Source organism: Pituophis catenifer, unplaced genomic scaffold, assembly GCF_029215685.1.
Source record: "Pituophis catenifer annectens isolate HBS135680 unplaced genomic scaffold, rPitCat1.0.hap2 SCAF_16, whole genome shotgun sequence".
Taxonomy (NCBI): Eukaryota; Metazoa; Chordata; class Lepidosauria; order Squamata; family Colubridae; genus Pituophis; species Pituophis catenifer.
The window spans coordinates 2,116,444-2,122,445 of record NW_027256896.1 but is presented as its reverse complement, the minus strand read 5'-3'; positions in this window follow the sequence as shown (position 1 = coordinate 2,122,445).

Here is a 6,002-nt window from a genome sequence, read left to right as displayed (position 1 = left end):
GAAGATTGGAGGGAGAGTCCTGACTGGGGCAGCCTCAGAATTGGGGTTCAACCAGGGTCCCGCGGAAATTGACCGGGCTGGCTAAGAATGGCTGGACTTAAGAATGGTTGTGGGGAAGGGTGGGCAGTTGCTCCTCTGCTGCTCCTTTTCTCCTGGGGGCTGGCTGGCCTCAGAGTACGGGGTCACCCAGTCAAGGCCCCTTGCTCAAGGCGGAGAGCCTGCGTGGCCTCCAAGTGATGTGAGGAACCGGTCGGGAGGCTGAGGCTGAGTGAACTCTGTACAGCCAAGCGGTTGCCTTCCTTCCTTCCTTCTGTCCTTGCTTCGCTGGGCGTGCAGCTCTGGGTTCTCCAAAGCCCTAATTAACTCCTGCCTTGGCTGAAACTGGAACACGCTGGAAAGTCGGCCTCTGCCCTCCTGGCTGCTCATCTGCAAGGAGGTGAAGCCAGTGGCCAACCCAGGCCAAGGAAAGGCCACCCGTGAGCCCTCCGTGGCCAGAAGAGGCAGAAGATCATTCGTGGCTTTGGGGTGAGATATCATCAATATGCTGATGATACCCAATTATACATCTCCACCCCAGACCACCCCAGAGATGCCCTTTCCTGGAGGAGGTATGAGCCTGGATGGGCAGAAACAGACTCAAACTCAATCCCTCTAAGACTGAGTGGCTGTGGATGCCGGCATCTCGGGTTTCAGAGGCTCCATTACTTTTGATAGATGGGGAAAAACTTGCACCCGTTGATAGGGCTCACAACTTGGGTGTCCTCCTGGATGCTCGGCTATCCCTAGAAGACCATCTAACGGCTGTAACCAGGGGGGCCTTCGCACAGGTTCGCCTGGGGCCCTAGTTGCGCCCTTTCCTGGACCGAGATGACCTTTGCACAGTCACTCATGCCCTGGTTACTTCCCGCTTGGATTACTGCAATTCCGTCTACATGGGCCTGCCCCTGAGATGCACCCGGAGACTCCAGCTGATCCAGAATGCAGCCGCACGGATTGTCACGGGAGCCCCTCGTTACTCCCATATAACACCCCTCCTGCGTGAGCTGCACAGGTTACCAGTGGTTCTCCGGGTCCGCTTCAAGGTGCTAGTCCTCACCTATAAGGCCCTTCATGACTTAGGTCCGGGATATTTGCATGACCTTCTGCCTGCCTGCCTCTCACCGTCCTGTTCGCTCACATAGGGCCGCTCTCCTCAGGGTTCCGATGGCGAGCCAATGTCCCCTTGCTGTGCCCAGGGGTAGGGCGTTCTCTGTGGGTGCTCCCACCCTCTGGAATGAATTACCTACTGTGCTCCGGATGGCTCCTGATCTCCGCTCCTTCCGTCGGGACCTGAAGACTTGGCTGTTCAAGCAAATAGGCTGACTCTGATTCCGGGCTTTATTATTTACTACTATTTAATTATTTGGATTAAATTATGATTTTATTGTACTTGTTTCTTAACTTGTGTTTGCCGCCCTGAGTCCTTCGGGAGAATGGCGGCATATAAATACATGTAATAAATAAATAAATACATGTAATTTGGGGGAAAGGACTGAGCCTGACCTGGCCAGAGGCAGTTTTGGGAGTGGAGATTTGGGGAGAACTCTGAGTTTATGGGCTCAGAGCCAAGAAAAGAACAGATGTTGTCCTCCCCAAGTCCCTCTGGGGCTTCTCCAGGTGTAGCCCAGACCTTCACTCCTTCAAGGCTGAGCCTGGCATTGTTCATGGGGTCCCCCAAGCAGGCATGGGAAGATCTGCTGCTTTTCTCTCCTGGGGAGGCTGCAGACCCTGCATTGTTCCCCAACGGAATGGGACTTTTAGTCTCTGACTTTTCATTCTCGGGCGATTCTCCCCCGACTTATCTCCTCAGCTGGCATGCCTCCAGGCATTTGCCGTGGGGAATGGGCCATCAGCCTCTTCGTCCCAGACCCTGCGACACCGCCCATTTGCAGAAAGAGGGTTCGTCCTGGGAGTTCCACCTTCTGTAACAATTAGCCCCCAACCAGTTGGCTAGAGGGGTGTAATAGAAATCCAGCCAAAGGAGAGAGGTGTAAAAGAATTTCCCAAAATGCCTTCTTTCCTTCCTTCCTCCCCCCCTCCAAATACAGGGAGGAACAGTTGGTTTACTCGGAAGTAAGTTTCACTAAATTCAATGCTAGGATTTAAATCCAGCGAAAGGAGAGAGGTGTAAAAGAATTTCCCAAAATGCCTGACTTCCTTCCTTCCTTCCTTCCTCCCTCTCTCATCCCCCCCAACCAATACAGGGACACTGTTACTGAGCGGGCTAAAAGCCTCCCTCCCTCCCTCCCTCCCTTCTTTCAACCAGTTCGTTAACCAAGTCTGGAAGAGTCCAATAGAAGAGAATTTTTCCTTCCTTCCCTCCTTCCTGCCTTCCTTCCTTCCTTCCTCCATCCATCCATCTATCTTATGGGATACTATGAAAGCTGTTATATGGGGAATTATAATATCCTATGTTGCAAAAAAGAACAAAGAAAAATATGCTCAACAAAACAATTTACTTCAAGCAATCAAAAAATTAGAGACTAAATTACAGAACAGCCCACAAAATTCCCAATTACAAGAACAGTTGATTTTTCATAAACACAAACTCAATTTAGTTGATCAGGAAGAATTGGTTAGAAACTTGAAGGCAACCAAACAAGTATACTTTGAACAAGCAAATAAGCCAGGAAGATGGCTATCTTATAAACTTAAAAGAGAAAAGAACCATCTACCAACTACAAGATGAAAATGGAGATTACCAACACACAATAGAAAAGAAAAAAGAGATTGCACATAAATATTTTGAGGATCTTTATAAGAAAGAAAGAGTAGATGAGGATCAGATTAGGGAGTATCTAAGAGAAAAAAGAACCCGAGTAATAAAAGATGAATTGAAAGAAACTCTGACTAAGGATATAACTATGATTGAATTAAATCAAGCAATTAGATCCCAGAAAAGTAATAAAACACCTGGCCTCGATGGTTTTCCATCAGAATTTTATAAGATAATAGAACAAGTAGAACCAATAATGGTTGATCTATACAATGAGGTATTAACATCAGCTAAAATGCCGGATTCATGGAGGGAAGCATTAATTTCGCTAATCCCGAAGGGGATACAGATGCCAGACTGATACAAAACTATAGATCAATTTCTTTGTTAAACGTAGATTATAAAATATTTGCTACTATTATTGCTAACAGATTAAAGAAAATTTTGAACGACTATATACACTTAAATCAAAATGGATTTCTTCCAAATAGACAAATCAGGAATAATTTCAGAATAATAATGGACAGTTTAGAATATTACGAAGCCCACCCAGAGAAACAAGTAGCCTTTGGAGGAAGGAAGGAAGGAAGGAAGGAAGGAAGGAAGGAAGGAAGGAAGGAAGGAAAAATTGTGCCGCAGGGATCGGTCCTCTCGCCCCTTCTGTTCAACATTTATGTGAAGCCGCTGGGCGAGATCATCCGTGGCTTCGGGGTGAGATACCATCAGTACGCTGATGACACCCAGCTGTATATCTCTACCCCAGGCCACCCCGATGCCCTTGAAGTGATGTCTCAGTGCCTGGAGGCTGTGCGGATCTGGATGGGGAGGAACAGGCTCAAGCTCAACCCATCTAAGACTGAGTGGCTGTGGCTCCCGGCATCCCGATATAGTCAGTTGACTCCATCACTGACTATTGGGGGCGAGTCCTTGGCCCCCACAGAAAGGGCTCGCAATCTGGGAGTCCTCCTGGATATGCAGCTGTCCTTGGAGGAACATCTGACGGCTGTAACCAGGGGGACCTTTTATCAGGTTCGCCTGATTCGCCAGTTGCGGCCCTTTCTTGATCGGGATTCCCTGTGCACAGTCACTCACGCCCTCGTCACCTCTCGCCTTCACTACTGCAATGCTCTCTACATGGGGCTCCCCTTGAGGGGCACCCGGAGGCTCCAGCTGGTCCAGAACGCAGCAGCGCGGGTAGTGACGGGAGCAGCATGGCGCTCCCATGTAAACCGCTCCTGCGCGAGCTGCACTGGCTCCCGGTGGTCTTCCGGGTGCGCTTCAAGGTGTTGGTTATCACCTTTAAAGCGTTCCATGGCATAGGGCCTAGCTATCTTCGAGACCGCCTGGTGCTACCGACGACCTCCCAGCGACCCGTGCGCTCCCACAGAGAGGGCCTCCTCAGGGTGCCATCAGCCAAACAATGTAGGCTGGTGACCCCCAGGGGGAGGGCCTTCTCTGTGGGGGCACCTACCCTCTGGAATCAATTGCCTCCAGAGATAAGGAGAATCCAAGACCTCGGTGCCTTCCGCCGTGCCCTTAAAACCCACTTTTTCCAGCAAGCCGGGCTGGTTTAGGAAGAAATTTTTTAAAAAATTTTAAATGTTTAATTGGTTTGTGGTTTTTTAAATTTTGGGCCAAATTTATATAGATTTTAATTGTTTTTAATATTTGTATTTCATGTTTTTAATTCTGGCTGTGCACCGTCCTGAGTCCTCAGGGAGAAGGGCGGTATATAAATTGAAAAATAAAATAAATAAATAAATAAATAAATAAAATTCTCTTCTATTGGACTCTTCCAGACTTGGTTAACGAACTGGTTGAAAGAAGGGAGGGAGGGAGGGAGGGAGGGAGGGAGGCTTTTAGCCCGCTCAGTAACAGTGTCCCTGTATTGGTTGGTGGGGGGATGAGAGAGGGAGGAAGGAAGGAAGGAAGTCAGGCATTTTGGGAAATTCTTTTACACCTCTCTCCTTTCGCTGGATTTAAATCCTAGCATTGAATTTAGTGAGACTTACTTCCGAGTAAACCAACTGTTCCTCCCTGTATTGGTGACGGAGGGGAGGAAGGAAGGAAGGAAGGAAGTCAGGCATTTTAGCAAATTCTTTTACACCTCTCTCCTTTGGCTGGATTTCTATTACACCCCTCTAGCCAACTGGTTGGGGGCTAATTGTAACAGAAGGTGGAATACCCAGGACGAGCCCTCTTTCTGCAAATGGGCGGTGTCGAAGGGTCTGGGACGAAGAGGCTGGTGGCCCATTCCCCACGGCAAATGCCTGGAGGCGTGCCAGCTGAGGAGATAATCGCCCAAGGAGAATGAAAAATCAGAGACTAAAAGTCCTAGACCCGTTCCCCAAAGTGCAGCTTGTGGGCCAAAGCCTCTTGCCCCAGGGGGAGGGGCCCCAGCACTGCAGGAGAAGCTGCCTGAGCTGGATCCTGCTGCCCAGAACAGCTTCCCTTGTTCCCTTCTGCCAGGTTTATGAGCTTACCCACAGCTCAGATCTAGGCGGGACAGTTTGCAGTTGTCCAAGATGGGCAACCCCTCGCCCCCCCCCTTGGAAAGCCTCATCCCTGCAACCCCTCCTGGCTTCACTATCCTTTCACTCAGGAACGGAAGCTCCAGGCCAGCCAGGCTTCGACACGAGATGCCAGTGGCCCTGGTGGCAGATGTTGGCGACCAACCTATTGGGGGAGGGGGGAGGCTGCTTAGCTGCTGATCATGGCAGCTGTGCAGCAACAGAAAGAGCCCCTCCCCTACTGATTTCTCTGCATTGGCCAGTCCAAAGCATTTTAGCTTCCCAAAGCAATTTCTCTGCAATCCTCACCTTATATAGACGATGCCCCTTATTTGTCTATTTGGTTTTTTTACTTGCTTATTTATTTATTTTATTTATTAAATTTATATTGCCGCCTATTTGCCCATGGCGACTCAAGGCGGCTTACAGAATATAAAAACCACATTTAAAAAACAGTAAAACTAATAAAAGATCAAATAAATTAATGTAATAAAATCACCTCCCACCTCCTGCGACAGCAACAGCCATTTAATGGGCTCCATCCCACCCTGGGTCCCCCAGGCTCACTGGCAGAACCAGGTCTTCAGCGCCTTCCGGAAGGGTGTTAGAGTGGGGGCCATTCCAATCTCTGAGAGAATGATGTTCCAGAGAGAGGGAGCCACCACGGAGAAGGCCCGTCTTCTGGGTATCTCCCTTGGGGATGGGACCCGCAATATTCTCTGCCTCCCCGCTCTGAT